At 42.6% G+C, this 16491-nt stretch overlaps 1 protein-coding gene across 5 annotated transcripts in view; it reads left to right on the forward strand.

Moving 5' to 3' along the window:
• Window positions 1–16491, forward strand: part of rasal2 (RAS protein activator like 2) — a 392247-nt gene that overhangs the window by 136533 nt on the left and 239223 nt on the right. The window lies entirely within an intron of this gene.

Below are 16491 nucleotides of genomic sequence, written 5' to 3' on the forward strand. Positions count from 1 at the left end.
ACATTGCAGCAGGCCAAGGACGGACATGTGGGCATGAGAGCATGGTGGAGTGTTGAAATGGCAAGCGACAGGGAGGTCTGGGTCATGCTTGCGGACAGACCGAAGGTGTTCTGCTTGCAAACTATTTCATCCTACGGACTTAGCTTCAGGGGCTCTATAGTAAAACTGGCTGAACTATATTTCCTTTGATAATGGATGAATAGGTTTTCTGATTTGGGATTTTGTGCAGGATTTAAAGTCCACCTCAGGACTTGTAGTTGTAGGAAAATCAATGTGTGGCATTCAATTATTGACTAGTTAGCAGTCATGAATCAATATATGCGAACAAATGGTTAGGTTACCCTTCCTTTTGTCAAAAGGATAGTATTTTTTTTCTACTTACTTAGCTGTCTTCTGGTCTTTTGGTCACACGCAACTGAGGGTGGAGGAGCTACTCATGGCTGGTATTATAGTATTTTGACTCAATCTCCAGCAAGTGGATGAACACATAGGGGAAGAAATCTCAGATTTTGCCCCTCTTTATTTTGCCAGTTCCCACTAGCCCCTCAAAAATAATCAATGCCCAAAATGTGGAAAAGATTCACATTAGATGTTGTACCCTGCCAGTACAGTGCTAAGCTTTGTATTCATTTGTAATGCCAAGTGAATAGAAGGGGAGAATTGAAGATTAACTTAATACTATTTGATTCATGTTTTAATATATTCATTGGGCTTCATGCTATCCATTTATGATCGAAGTAAAATAAAAGAACCTGCAAGTACTTTCAGTTGGTTGTCTGCTGCTCTTGAGGTTTTGGTTAAAACTAATGGCATAAATAATCTGTTGATCAGGGTACAGTTGAAGAAATAGTGTGAAGGCACAAAACATTTTCCATGCTGCAGTCATGGAACTGCAATTTTATTAGCTGAGTGCAAAATGCTATCTGTCTACAAATAACAGTCGTGTGCAAATAATGAACCTTTTTTTTTGTTCTCAGCGACTTGGCATAATCTTATAAATCCTCTTGACTAGCTTGGAGTCATTTTCACAATCAAAGCCTTTATTTAGCAGCTGTACAGGGAATGATGTGCTTCAAATGGAATGCTGATTATAGGTTGAAGCCAGGTGCCATTGTTGTCCATCTGTCCTGGCTAGAGGAAGTACAGTATACAGCTAAAGTAAATGCTGTTACTGGTGATAAATTAAATTAATCTAAATGCTCTGCTGCTGGAATGAGAAAAGAAACATACTGCTCGTATGTGTCTGTTCCAATCGACAGAACTGTGTCACAGGGCCAAGTGCTCTTGAGCTTCTTTCTATGAATAGTCTTATGTCCAGTGGACTAATATTGAGTCTTATTATTCATCTACTTTATAACCATGCAGACTTCATCTTGTTCTTTCAGCTTCTCCCATTTTACTTGGGGTTGCCACAATGCTTCCCTTCTCCAGCTCCCTCTGTCAGTCACCCATTCTTCTTCTGATCCTGCTGCATTTCAGTCTCTTGCCACCGCATCTTTCTATCTGGTCTTAGGTCTTTTTCTCCTTCTCCTTGGCAGGTTCCCCCCCCCCAACTTGCCCCGCCACATGACCTCGCTCTCTGCAACAGTTGACCGTGCATATTCAATCTCTTGGCTGCTTTTCTGATGCTCCCATAATCTTCACTGACATCCTGATGTACTGGCTCCTGATATTGTCCTTTCTTGTTACTCTGTGCATCCATCTCAGCATCCGCACCTCATTAATATCCAGTTGTCATTTCCTTCTTTTAGATGTTGCCCAAGTTTCTGCACTATGTAATAAGGCTGGCCTCACAACTGTTTTGTAGATTCTTCCTTTCAGTTTTTGCTCTACTTTTCTATCACTCAACACCGCACCACACTTCTTCGAATTAATCCAACCAGAGCCAACCTATTGCTTAATTTCCATTCCAGTACTTCTATCTTGTGTCACCACTGACCCCAGGTACCCGAAGCTGTTCACTTTCCCCAGGTCTTCAATAATAATCTTTACACCTTCATTCCAATCCTTTCTCCTCGGCCCAAACTGACAGTCCATATATTGGGTCTTTAGTCTGCTGACCTTCATACCCATCTTCCAGTGCTTTTCTTCAGTTGCCCAGATACTCATTCGTGTTCTCATCATCCCCACCACATAGCTCAATGTCATCTATAAACATCCATGACATGGCACTTCCTGTCTCACTTGCTCATTAGAACGATCAGGAAGAAGAAGGGGGCTCCTTGGTGCAATTCAGTTTTGACTTGAGCCTGAATTGTAATTGACATGAATGCTGTTTTCTCTTTTCTTTTACACAAAGGACAGCTTTGATTTGATTGTACCTTACATTTCCTTTATGTGGGGAATCAAATTAGAGGCATTTCATCCAATAGTTGTTCACTGTGTATAGTATGTGCATGTTAGCTTAGCTCTAACCATTCAGTTGCTTACTTCTAGGAACATAGAAACAGGTGTGGGCTATTCAGCCCATTGAGGCTATCCCACCATTTAACTAAATCATTGCTGATCTGTATCTTAACTCCATTTACCTGCCTTGGTTTAATATTCCATAATAGCCTTGTCTAAAAAAAATCCATACAGCTCAGTTTGAAATTTCCTCTTGACCCCCAGCCTCAACAGCATCTTCGGGGAAAGTTTTCCAGATTTCCATTATCCTTTGTGCAGAAAAAGTGCTTCCTGACATCATGCTCAAATGGCCTAGCTCTAATTTCTGCCAGAGGAAGTAGTTGCTCTCCATCTACCCTATCAATTCTTTTAATAATTTGAACTTCACAGTTTTCCTTAATCTTGTCTGTGCAGCCTGTCCTCATAATTTAACCCTTTTATTCTGGTATAATTGTGATAAATCTGCACTGTTGCACCCTCCAAGGCCACTGTATGCTTCCTGAGGTGTGCTGAAAACTAAAGCTAAAACTGAACAAAGTACAGTTCCCACTGCATATTATGGGCACATTTGTCGTGGAACTAAAATATGGCGGTATCATTTGATTTGCCATATCTAGATTCAATTGTTCCTTTTGATAATTTTCTCATTGAAATTCCAAGTTCGCTTTGGTGAAAGTAATTGATAGTGAAGATGTTTCACCAATGAAGTTAACATAGCTCTTCATTCTTGATGTGTTTTCTGTCATTTTAAATGATTATAATGCTAACTTCTTTCCAAAATAAAAGATAGTGTTAGGCTTGCTGAAAAAGTTACAAAATCCGCAGAAGCCAATAGTTGGCACACTTAAGATGTGTTAAGTGGTGTCTTTGTAATTGACAGGTCTGACAATGGCAAATGGCCGCCCCATTTGCCTGGTATAGGTGGCCCTCAAGGATGAATTGAGACGGTGTAAGTGGTGGAGACTGTACTTCTGATGTGCTCGAACCAGAGGTCTATTATAGCATAGCTTTCACCCTTTTGTATTCCACCGCCCTTGAGATAAAGGCTAATATTCCATTTGCTTTATTTTTTGTACCTGTCTACTGGCTTTTAGTGATCCACAAATAGTTATTAGGACATTTTTAAAATTTGTTCACGGGATGTTAGCATAACTGACTAGGCCAGCATTTATTTCCCATTCCTAATTGCCCTCGGGAAGGTGGTGGTGAGCCTTATTTTTGGACCGCTGTGTCCAGTTTGTGTAGGTAGAGCCACAGTATTGTTAGAAAGGAATTTTCACAATTTTGACCCAATGACGGTGAAGGAACCACAATATAGTTCCAAGTCAGGATGGTGTGGGGCTTGGAGTGGAATTTGCACATGGTGATGTTCCCATGCATCTGTTGCTCTTGCCCTTTATGCAGGCAAGTGGAGAGCACTCTATCACACTTATGATTTGTGCCTTGTTAATGTTTGACAGGACACTTGCCTGGATGAGTGCAGCTCCAACAACACTTAAGCTTGACACCATCCAGGACAAAGCAGCTGCTTGAGTGGCACCCCATCCACAAGCATTCACCCCCTGCACCACCGACACAGTGGCAACAGTGCAAAACATCTACAAGGTGCATTGCAGGAACTCACCACAGCTTCTTCGGCAGCACCTTCCAAACTCATGACCGCGACCATCTAGAAGGACAAAGGTTGCACGGGAACACGCCTACCTGCAAGTTCCCCTCCAGGCCACATGGAATCCTGACTTTGAAATATATCACCGTTCCTTCACTGTGGTTGGGTCAAAATCCTGGAACTCCCCCCCACCCCCACATCAAACATCACCGTGGGTGTACCTACGCCACATGGACTGCAGTGGGTCAAGAAGGTAGCTCATCACCACCTTCTTGAGGGCAGTTAGGGATGGGCAATAACTGCTGGCCGAGCCAGCGATGCCCACATCCCATGAATGAATTAAAAAAAAACATGAATGAGGGTTTCAGATGTAGTTGAGGTGAAGCTAGGCCGAGTTGAGCGATGTTGCAGAGATGGATTAGGTGGTCTTGGTGATCTAGCAAATATGTGTTCGGAAGCTCTTCTTGGAGCCAAGTTCGACACCGAGGTTACAAGTGGTCAGGTTCGGCCTCAGACGGTTTCCAGAGATGGGGGATAGAATTGGTGACTAGGAAATGGAGCTTGTGGAGAGGGCTAAAGACAATGGCTTCAGTTTTCCCAATGTTTAGTTGGAAAAAATTTGTTCTCATCCAGCATTAAATGTCGGACAAGGAGTGTGACAAATCGGAGACAAGTGCAGAGATTGAGAGAGGTGATAGTGATGTTAAGCTGGGTGTCATCAGCATATATGTGCAATCTGACATTGTGTTTTGAGATGTTGTTGCCAAGGGACAGCATGTCGATGACAAATAGGAAGGAGCCAAGACAAAAACAGAAACAGAAATACCTGGAAAAACTCAGCAGGTCTGGCAGCATCGGCGGAGAAGAGCACAGTTGATGTTTCGAGTCCTCATGACCCTTCAACAGGTTTAGTTCCTTTGGGGCACACCAGGGATAACTGTGCAGGAATGGGAAGAGAAACTATTGCAAGTGATTCTTTGGATATGGCTGGCTAGTTAAGAATGGGACCAGCTAATTAAGTACTTTAGAAGTGTAATCACTGTTATGTAAGAAATGTAGCAGGCAATTTGTAAACATAATGGCCCTGCAAGCAACTGTGAGATAAATGACCAGATCATCTATTTTAGTAGTGGAACTTGAAGAGTAGTGGTAGTTGCAGGACCCCTGGAGAGCTTTCCTGCTCTTTGAATATTCAATTAAATTTTTACAACCCCCAGAGCCAGCTGTGAGGACCTTGATTGAACATCTCCACTGACAGGCACTATTTTCAACAGTGCAGCACTCCCTCAGATGGTTGTTTGTTGTCTCTGGATTCAGAACTTTCTGACTCGAGTGAAAGTGCTATCATTGAGTCATAGGCTGATAATATATTGCAGCGCTGGTAGTATTAGCTGAGTTTATCACTACTCCCACTCACTCGGATTACATGCCACTATTCTTGACCAGAATCTTGGCCTGTCAGATTTGAGAATGTTGATTAATCTACAGGACAGGGTTCAAAATACATAGGGCCATGGGTGAATTTGCTTTTGAATGCCCCAAAAAGCCCGTGATTGTTCAATGATGGGGCAACAAATGAGAGAGAAGTCACATCTTTATGTGGAAGTGACAGAATCTGTGCTAGCTGTGATAGGCTCACTGGTGTGATGCAGTTGAGCCCATCAGCAGTAAGAGTAGGCGAGAAACAGCGTGTGATTGGAGGAGCCGCAGGTAAGTGAGTGGCGGCGCACAAGCCTGAGCACTGGAATGACGGTGTTGAGAGAGACAGTGAGGATGAGGGAGACAGCAAGTGTCAGTGAGGGCGAGAGAGGTAGACTGAGTGTCAGTGAGGGTGAAAGACTGTCCGTGAAGATGAGAGAAACTGCAAGGGAGGGAGAGACAGAGAGAGATGTTGGGGGAGGAGAGAAAGATGTTGGGGGAGGAGAGAGAGAGATGTTGGGGGAGGAGAGAGAGAGATGTTGGGGGAGGAGAGAGAGATGTTGGGGGAGGAGAGAGAGATGTTGGGGGAGGAGAGAGAGATGTTGGGGGAGGAGAGAGAGATGTTGGGGGAGGAGAGAGAGATGTTGGGGGAGGAGAGAGAGATGTTGGGGGAGGAGAGAGAGATGTTGGGGGAGGAGAGAGAGATGTTGGGGGAGGAGAGAGAGATGTTGGGGGAGGAGAGAGAGATGTTGGGGGAGGAGAGAGAGATGTTGGGGGAGGAGAGAGAGATGTTGGGGGAGGAGAGAGAGATGTTGGGGGAGGAGAGAGAGATGTTGGGGGAGGAGAGAGAGATGTTGGGGGAGGAGAGAGAGATGTTGGGGGAGGAGAGAGAGAGAGAGAGATGTTGGGGGAGGAGAGAGAGAGAGAGATGTTGGGGGAGGAGAGAGAGAGAGAGATGTTGGGGGAGGAGAGAGAGAGAGAGATGTTGGGGGAGGAGAGAGAGAGAGATGTTGGGGGGGGAGGAGAGAGAGAGAGATGTTGGGGGGGAGGAGAGAGAGAGAGATGTTGGGGGGGAGGAGAGAGAGAGAGATGTTGGGGGGGAGGAGAGAGAGAGAGATGTTAGGGGGGGGGGAGAGAGAGAGAGATGGGGGGGGAGGAGAGAGAGAGAGATGTTGGGGGGGGAGGAGAGAGAGAGAGATGTTGGGGGGGGAGGAGAGAGAGAGAGATGTTGGGGGGGAGGAGAGAGAGAGAGATGTTGGGGGAGGGAGAGAAAGAGAGATGTGGTGGGGAGAGGGAGAGAAAGAGAGATGTGGTGGGGAGAGGGAGGGAGAGATGTGGGGGGGGAGAGAGATGTGGTGCGGGGGAGGGAGAGAGAGAGAGAGAGAGGTGGAGGTGGAGAGAGAGAGAGGTGGAGGTGGAGAGAGAGAGAGGTGGAGAGAGAGAGAGAGGTGGAGGCAGGAGAAGGGAGACAGGTGGGGAGGGTGGGAGAGAGAGAGAGCTGAGGGTGGAGAGAGAAGATGTGGGAATGGGGAGAGAGGGGGATGGGAGGGGGGAGAGAGGCGGGAGGCAGAGGGGGAGGAGAGAGTTGAGGGAGAGAGGGTGTGGGGAATGGGGGAGAGTGGGTGATGTGGAGAGGGGAGAGCGGTGGAGGAAGGGAGGGAGAGAAGAGAATTACTACAATTTGGGGTGATTGGGGCTTCAGGGGCAGAAGAAAATTGTTTGGTGGGGAGGATGGTGAGGGAAAAAATTGATGGGGGCAGATTGTGGGGAAGAAAATGGCTCCGGGGGGTGGGTGGGGGATAAAATTTCTTTGCGCCAGTGGGGCGGTCGGGGGGGAGAAAACCACTGCTGTCTTTGTTGGGGGTGGGTGCCACCGGTTGAGGGGGATGCTGGCAGGATTATGTGGCACTATAAGTTGTGAAGAGAAACACCTAACTAGTATATTAAAACTTATGTTAAAACTGAGTCTGCTTTTTCTAAAGTTAGCTCGGTTTTAGGATGTCTGAAACTATGGAAATTCAGAAGTATGGAAAATAAACTCTGATCGTTTTTGGTGTCCAAATGCTTTAGTGATGTTGCTGATCTTGAATGTTGGAATGCTATAGTTTAGGGCAGTTGACGACATTGATGTCAATTACGTTACTTGCAATGTGTACCCCATCTACTTTTATGCATTATACATATACATATATATTATAATTGTATTGAAGCACCTCAGAGTGCAACATGATGTATGTTGATAACTCCAATCCCATTGCACTGTCTGACTGTCTGTAATGACCATATTGAAATGATTGTAATATTAATTGATTGTATTGAAGCATCTCGTGATTCATGTGTAAAAGTTGAATCTGATAGCACTTTTTGTGATGGCGATTTAGAAATTTTTTCAAAAAAATAATGTGTATCCCATCTGCAAGATGCACTGCAGGAACTCACCAAGCCTCCTTACACAGCACTTTCCAAAGCCACAACCACTATCCCTAGAAGGACAAGGGCGGCAGGCAGATGGGAACACCACCATCTGGAAGTTCCCCCTCAAGCCACTCACCACCTTGACATGGAAATATATCGTCGTTCCTTCAGTGCTGCTGGGTCAAAATCCTGGAACTCCCTCCCTAACAGCACTGTGGGTGTATCTTCACCACCTTCACCATATGGACTGCAGCGGTTCAAGAAGGCAGCTCACCACCATCTTCTAAAGGTCAATTAGGAATAGGCCATAAATGCTGGTCTAGCCAGCAATGCCCACATCCCATGATTGCTAAATGATTGTTTTTGAGTGCAACTGATGTCAAATGAATGTCGTTGAATGTAAATGATGTCAAAATTTGCAGATAGGGAGATGTCATCACCTATTCTGTTAGGCTGGGGAAATTTATTCGGTATTTCAGACAACCAGCAAAGCCCGTTTTTATATTTGTGTGCAGAGTTTCAATGTCACTTTTCAAAAGTATAGCATTGTGGGGTATGATTATTGAGTTAACAACCTCTATAAAGTGGTATGTGTCTTTAATGTAACTAGGGTGCTTCTGTGCTAAGAGATTCCAATCTATGGCTCATTAAAGCACAGATGACTATGCAAGGACGTGCATTAGCTTGAGGGAAAAAGAGTCACTGAAATGTTAAGTGAATGTGAATGAAACCATTTGTTATCTGATGGTTAAGCTTGATGCTGCAGAATTAATTTGTGTATTCCCCTTGTTGCGCAGTTGGACCTTTGGAAGTCAGTATTCTGACGTTTGTCAGCATTTAGTTTAAATAGACATATTGAGGGGAAAGAAACTTGGAACAAAACCAAAGAATGCTGGAGAGTGCTTTTTGCTTGCACTTTTTAAAAGGGCTGCAGTTGTGAGACTCATTCCTAATAAGTTAGATTGTGCCCAATAGTTAGAATTTTCTTTTTGGAAATGGAGCATGGGAGATTTATTTTTCATAAATTAACAAAAGCACTTCATTCATTGATTCCAACGTAAAAGATTCAATAATATATATACATTTTTTGGTATCTGTGCCACCTTGTCTAGTGAAAGAAGAAAACCTTAAAAAAAAATACAATGCAAATACAGAAGGTAATGTTACTACCTGACTGCATCACCTCATAAAGGAGTTAATGAAACAGGAGCCCCTGAAAATCAATAAGTAGCCCTTGAGAAAATCTCAAGAAAAGCCCTTGAAAGAAACATTATTTTGACCCCTGATGCAGGATGGCATTTGTATTTGTTAAGTTGCCTACTTGCCACTTTCACTGATGAATGATTTGTTGTAAAGGACAATTTAAATGTTAGTGGGAGAAGGAGGTTTGAATAACATACAATTTTTTCAGTTATCTAAGCCAGATGTGGGAGTGACCTGAGACAATTGTTAATCCAATTTTTTCTTCTTTATGGGGAGTTTTTGGTCTCAACTTGCATTTTCCCACAGTCACATAATGGTCAGTTGGTAATTGAATGGTATGGAGTAATACTGTGCAACGCAGGTCAACAAGATTGCACACTTGATTGTGTGAAGGTAACAAAAGTCATAGTCCAGGTTCTGAAATAGCCACAGCACCCATGGATTAGGAAGACATCAGACAGTATTTTCACCTAGTCTGATAGTCTGTGGCTCCTGCCACAATGTGATGATATTAGGTGAGAACAGAATTGAGCTTAACTGCCTAGGTTCGCATGGAGAATCACCATTTGGCTGAGGAATTAGATGGTTGCTGATGTGCATGATAAGGTTATGTCTTCAGAACAGGAGGCAAGAAATTCAGGATGGGGGAACGGGTTCATAAAATATAAGTTTAGCGAGGTCAGTTCAAGATAAAACTGAAAAAAAACAGGCAGCAGACACATAACATAAATCCAAAAATATCTTTTCAGTGCCATAGCAGCATGAGTCCAGTTGGATGGAAGCTTAAAACCCTTAGTGATCCATCAGAAGGTACATAGACAGCCTGCTAAATAATGATGGCTTGAGGATATGTATTGTACACCATCCAACATTAACAGCAAATGTACATTCAGGGACTTTGATAATAGCTGAGTTATGGGATTTGAAAACTAATAAATCTCTTGGTAGGTGAATTTAGCTTTAGGATAAAAGAGACCGGGATGGAGATCTGCAAATAAATTATTTTAAGGAAGTCGGTGACTACTGGAGAGACACTGAGAAGATGAAAACTATCAGCTAATTAAAAGAAATAACTTATATTTACTTTTCAAATCATCAGCATCTTCCAAAGCATTGAACAGCCAATTTAACTATTTGCCAGTATGTAGTCAATGTTTGCAGAACAATGTCTCAAACAGCAATAAACCTGTTTTTGGTCATATGAGCTGTGGAATACACATTGACAGAACATTGGGGTCGTGCACATTTAGTATAATTTATGGCTGTCTGATCCAGCTGACGGGGCTGCGGTTTCATAATTCATCTGAAGAACAGCACGTCTGGAAATGTTATACTGCATGTGTCAATTTAGATTCTCTGTTCAAGTATTTGGATGGGGGGGGTCTGAACCCATGGCTTTATGACCAAGCTGAGATTGCTATCACTCAGTGAGGTTGACGCTTAAAACTAATTAAACCAATGATCACAAAAATTAGACCAAGAGTATCTGTATGAAATTCACTGGGGAAATGACAGCTAACATAGCTTTCTCAGATGTGAAGCTTGAGTGACTAACATTTTTGAGGTCAAAGCATTCTAAATTGACAAGGGAAGCCAGATTGCTTCATGCACTCTTATATCCATGAGATTGTTTGTGATATTGATGAAAGACTCCCATTACAAATTAAATAGTCGTTTGGTCATATAGAACTTGCAAATTACTGAAAAAAGACATTTTGTCAAAGCTTTTCTCCTTGCACTCATCAGACAATCGCAAGAATACCTTTGGCTATGCCTCTACCAATTAGAGTCCACTTGCCAACAATCAGCACTCTCTTCTCATACTTTATAAAGTTGTTGCTTCCCCTGACATTGGTAATCTTGCGATTGTCCTGATGAGTGCAAGACGAAAAGCTTCGACAAAATGTCTTTTTACAAATTAAGGTTGGTGGATCTGAATGAAGTGGGAGGAAGTAGATGGTAGTCTTATGCTTCAGAATGGGTGTAGGTATGAGAGGGGATCCCAGAGATCTGTCCTGAGTCCCTTCCCATGCCTTTTAATTATAAACAGCTAATATTAGGAAATTAAAATCAACAGCATACTAGAATTACTTGTAGACTGGAGAGGCAACCACGACCTTGAGGGTTTTCTCCTTGACACTCCAATGATGATTGAAATTAAATGTGGAGAAGTGCAAGGTATTCCACATTGTAAATAAAACAAGAAAAAATATCCACGTGGAAGGGATAGGACTTGTCCATGCAGAAGTTGAAACATTTCAACATTTGTGAGTTCTCATGTTCGTCACTATGACTGAATAATACAATTTATTAGCAGTTATATTGCCAAATGACATTGATACCAGGGTCTTATGCTGAGTTTGGATTGCTGAATGTAGCTTGTGTTGCTACAGCACAAATGGATCTACTGGCCGTGAAGAAGAGAGCAATGAGGCTAGCTCCTCTTGTCAAGTCAAGGCTATAAGTAAGGTTGTGGTAGAGCTGGCTTTTCAGTTTCTCAGAAATGTCTGTGGAGACTGTTTAAAGCTTTCTAAGGCCATAAATTGGACAAAGAAAGTACTTTTGTACATTGTGTTGATGTTCCTTTTGTTTGATTGTGATGTATTCCCAATCTGTTTCAGTAATTCCAGTCTTCTATCTAAAATGCTTGGGACCGAGCACGCTGATTGTATCTGCTCTTTGCTGCCCCCCACTCCCAACTGAAGTGAAATATATCCTCTTGCAGTGAAGAAGTTTTCATTATTTCAGTGGAAATTGGCATTGATGGTTTGGGTAGATTTAAAAAAGAAAATTGATTTTTTATAAACGAATTCTGAAATAGCCAAACTTGAAAATCCCTTTGACATGTTGTGTCTGAATGAAGTCCTTCAACTGAAGTGTGAATGCATGGCTATGTATTTATTCATTGAGTGAGAGAGCAGGAACATAGATGACGTTTGTAATTGGGAAAATCACGCTTGTAAGTGGCAAGTAACATCTGAATAACCACATCCTGCAAACAATTTCAGGGATGTATTTGATGTAAATGTGCAATATTGATGTCAGGCCGGTCAGTTTGAGCTGCATTTGGTGCTTGAGGATGTTGCAGATTGCATAATTCTTGTATTCCTTTCACACACATTTGGATGTCATGAGATCCTGTGATGCAGTGCTTTTGAAAAGGGGAGGGGGAGTAGGTTTCCTCAGCCATGTGCCGGTGACTATGTTGCAGTATCTCTGCACAAAAATGGATGTGTTTACCTGAGCTGAGAAGGTACAGTGTCTGTGTCAGGCAGGGCTTATGTGACATGCAGACTGAATGTGGTGCTGCTCGTTCCTGTCAATTGGAGTGGTGACAGCAGCAACCAGTAAACCAAGTGCTGCAGCAGAGTTGTTACTTTGAGATCTTGCAGGGACTCTCACTGCTGCAAGTATCCAACATATTGAAGAATTTGGGATGCTGAGATTGGAATTCCAGACGGATGTTGTCACTCTGAAAAGACGGTTGTTATACTTCCGTTCTAAATCATGTGCAGCTGTGATTTCAGGTAAAGTTGAGTTGAATTTTGTATAGCTGTTGCAGTTTGCCAACTGCTCTGTTTAATATAGGTGATGCATGTGTCGTAACACGGAACCTAAAACTCAACAGATGAAAACTTGGAAGAAATGCAAGTTCTTGCGTAATCTTCTGAAAAAGAGCACCATCAGAATGACAGTGCTGGGTTTGTTGATGATCCACATAGTTCCAAGAGCTGATTAACTCACTAAGTACCAGTTCACTCTCTGTGAATACTGCTATATGATGCAATGTGTTTAGAACCAATATGCCAGCAGCATATGGTGTGGGTGTGCAAATGCCAGAGAGTAAAGGGACACAGTTTTGCAGTCGTGATTTTTAGGTGCAGTAATTTTCTGAAGTGCCTTGCAAGACAGGCAAGTCCATCACTGAAAACAGAGGCTTGCTGTAAGAGTCTTGGGAGCAGTTTAGTAAAAGATTTGACATCAGTTGTGAAATGGGTTGGAAAGGAGAAGGTAGACCTCATGAGCAGAAGTGCATTGATCTGTAATTCTAACCTTTTTGATCTTTTGTTATGTGTGTGTCTTTTTCTGAGTAAATCTTTCATCTAAATATCATATATAGAATGGACAGCCAGTGTTTGTTTAGTTGCCGCAGGAGTGTGCTTGTGAGATATATGTTGAATTTAAATTATACCAACACATCAGGCCTTTAACATGCACCTTGTCTGGGTACCATTTGGTGTGTCTCTCTTTGATGGATTTCAGCGAACTGTTTGACAGCTCTGAGACATTGACATAATGTAGCTCGAGGGTGGAAAGAGTGCAGTAAGAGATATATCAGGGCCTGTGGATCGTGAAGTTCTTATTTTCAGCTACGTTTATTTATGTGGAAGATAGGAGTGCAGGTGTGACATTTGACATTCTGTGCAAACACATCAATTGGGCTTTTCATTTTTGCTTGTTTTCTCTTAAGAATTTATTTTGCAAAACAAAAGTCTTGCATCTGAAGACCTGGCCAACAATGCAAATTCATCCTTGAAACATAAGCAGAATTTTGAGTATCATCAGAAAGTGGTACATGATCTTTTATCTCTTGCAACCTGTGCTGTAACCAAATCTCTTTTAAAACTTGTAATTTTTGTGCACAGTGATTTCTGCAAATTTTGACATTGAATATTGGAGTGGAGTACAGATGGCAATGGATCTTTCAAAGAGACTCATGATATCACATCCTTTAAAGGGCCAGACTTTGCTGGAGCAGGCTATCTTGCAGCATGTCTATTTTACTTAAACTTGTTTGTGTGTGTACAGGTTTCAAAAAGTTTTACCTACAAAGTTGCTGGAACTGTGAGCTGATAACTGCATAGTGAGGGTAACAGGGCATCTGATACCTTGGCTAACAGTGGAACTAACAGTGCATTTCTTTAAACAAAGAGATTTAAGGGTTAAGAAACAAACAGAGGAAGGACTGGAGAAGCAATGTGAATTAAAATGAATGAATTCAATGTTAAATCAGATTCACAAAGAGAAATAGAGGGGAAAAGAATTGAACATAAGAACATAAGAAATAGTAACAGGAACAGGAGTAGACCATTAGGCCCCTCAAGCCTGCTCCGCCATTCAATAAGATCATGGCTGATCATCTTGTGTTTCGATTTCCACATTCCCATCTACCCCTGATAACCATTGATTCCCTTGCCCAACAAGAATCTATGCCTTAAAAATATTCAATGACCCCCACCTCCACCATCTTCTGAGGCAGAAAATTAGTCGCACAACGCTCAGAGAAAAAAATTCTCTTCATCTCTGTCCTAAAAAAGGCGACCTCTAATTTTAAAACAGTTGGAATAAGAGAGAGAGTTAAAAGAAAAAGTACAAAAATATCACATTTTAAATATTATATTGGTTATGATTCTGTGGTAACATTTAAAAGGTAACATTTTTAAAATCTCTAACAACAATTCACCACCTGAGCATTGAGGCCCCACGCTTTTAATTGTTCACTTTTTGGGCCAAAAGGCCTGGGGTCAGAGTTGGTAACTGCTGTTCTTTTAAGCTCATAGACTATTTTTGAGGATTGAGAAGTTCATGAAATCTTCTGAATGTTTGTTGAAAATCACCATATTCAGTGTTTTTTATTGAGCAGAGAAGTAATACGAACAGAGCATGGGACCCTCATGCCTGAAATGCAGGTATTTGCATCCCAAGTGTCAACATTCAAACACTGTTTTCTCTAGTTGACACTTGCTAGTGCTCAATCAAACCGCAGTAGTGAAATACTTCATTTGGGAAAGGGAAGAATCCTGCTTTCTTGAGAATTTGGGTGAAGAGGGATGCTTAAGTGAAATTTTTCTGCATTGTTCATTTGTACAGTCAGGAGATGCTTAGCATTACCACTATGCATTTTGTTCTTGGAAACTTCATAATATCAGAGGGTAAAGTGGTTGGTTGCAAGTCTGCTACTGGAATAGTAATTTTAGGTGGTGAAGGAAGCAGTCACTCAAGTGGAAAGCATGTTAGCTGAGGTGCAATTTTTATGTGGTCTTTAGATAGCAAAAATGGTAGCACTCAGGGTAGGATGTCATTGAACCATCAATACCTCACCTACAAAGCATTATAAGCTAATATCACTGGCATATGTGGAGATATGCTTATCAAAAAAAAATCCTTTTAAAGACCATAACACTGGTCCATGAGAGAGCTATTTGTCCATTAAACTTGTTGCTCAAGCATTTAACTGCCTCCGGTCTCGCATTCAGCTATATTTTTTATTAATTTATGGGATGTGGACGTTACTGGGTGTGCCAGCATTTATTGCCCATCCCTCATTGCCCTTGAGAAGGTGGTGGTGAGCTGCCTTCTTGAACTGTTGCAGTCTATGTGGTTTAGGTATATCCACAGTGCCGTTACAGAGGGAGTTCCAGGACTTTGACCCAGTGACAGTGAAGGAACGGCGATATAGTTCCATATCAGGGAGCTGGCGTTCAAATATCTCAGTTCTAGGACATCATTGCAGGAGTTCCTCAGTGTAGTATCCTAGGCCCAACCATCTTCAGCTGTTTCATCCATGACCTTCCTTCCATCATAAGGTCAGAAGCAGGGATGTGCGCTGATGAGTGCACAATGTTCAGCACCATTCGCGACTCCTCAGATACAGAAACAGTCTGTGTCCAAATGCAGCAAGACCTGGACAATATCCAGACTTGGGCTGACAAGTGGTAAGTAACATTCGCGCCGCACAAATGTCAGGCAATGACCATCTTCAACAAGAGAGAACCTAACCATTGCCCCTTGTTCAATGGCATTACCATTGCTGAATCCCACACTATCAACATCCTGGGGGGTTACCATTGACCAGAAACTGAACTGGACTAGTGATATAAACACTATGGCTACAAGAGTAGGTCAGAGGCTAGGAATAGAGCGAAGAGTAACTCACCTCCTGACTCCTCAAAGCCTGTCCACCATCTCCAAGTTGCAAGGCAGGAGTGTGATGGAATACTTCGCACTTGCCTGGATGACTGCAGCTGAGAAGCTTGACACCATCCAGGACAAAGCAGCCCACTTGACTGGCACCACATCAACAAACATTCACTCCCTCCATCACCGATGCACAGTAGCAGCAGTGTGCATCATCTACAAGATGCACTGCAGGAATTGACCAAGGCTCCTTAGACAGCACCTTCCAAACCAATGACCACTACTATCTAGAAGGACTAGGGCAGCAGATAGTTGGGTACACCGCCACCTGGAAGTTCCCCTCCAAGTCACTCACCATCCTGACTTGGAAATAGATTGCCATTCCTTTACTGTCGCTGGGTCAAACGCTTGGAACTCCCTTCCTAACAGCACTGTGAGTCTACCAACACCACATGCACTGCAGTGGTTCAAGAAGGAAGCTCACCACCACCACCTTAAGGTCAACTAGGGATGGGCAATAAACGCTGGCCCAGCCAGCAAAG

The sequence above is a fragment of the Cetorhinus maximus genome, chromosome 17 (assembly GCF_964194155.1).
Source record: "Cetorhinus maximus chromosome 17, sCetMax3.hap1.1, whole genome shotgun sequence".
NCBI classification, from domain to species: Eukaryota; Metazoa; Chordata; class Chondrichthyes; order Lamniformes; family Cetorhinidae; genus Cetorhinus; species Cetorhinus maximus.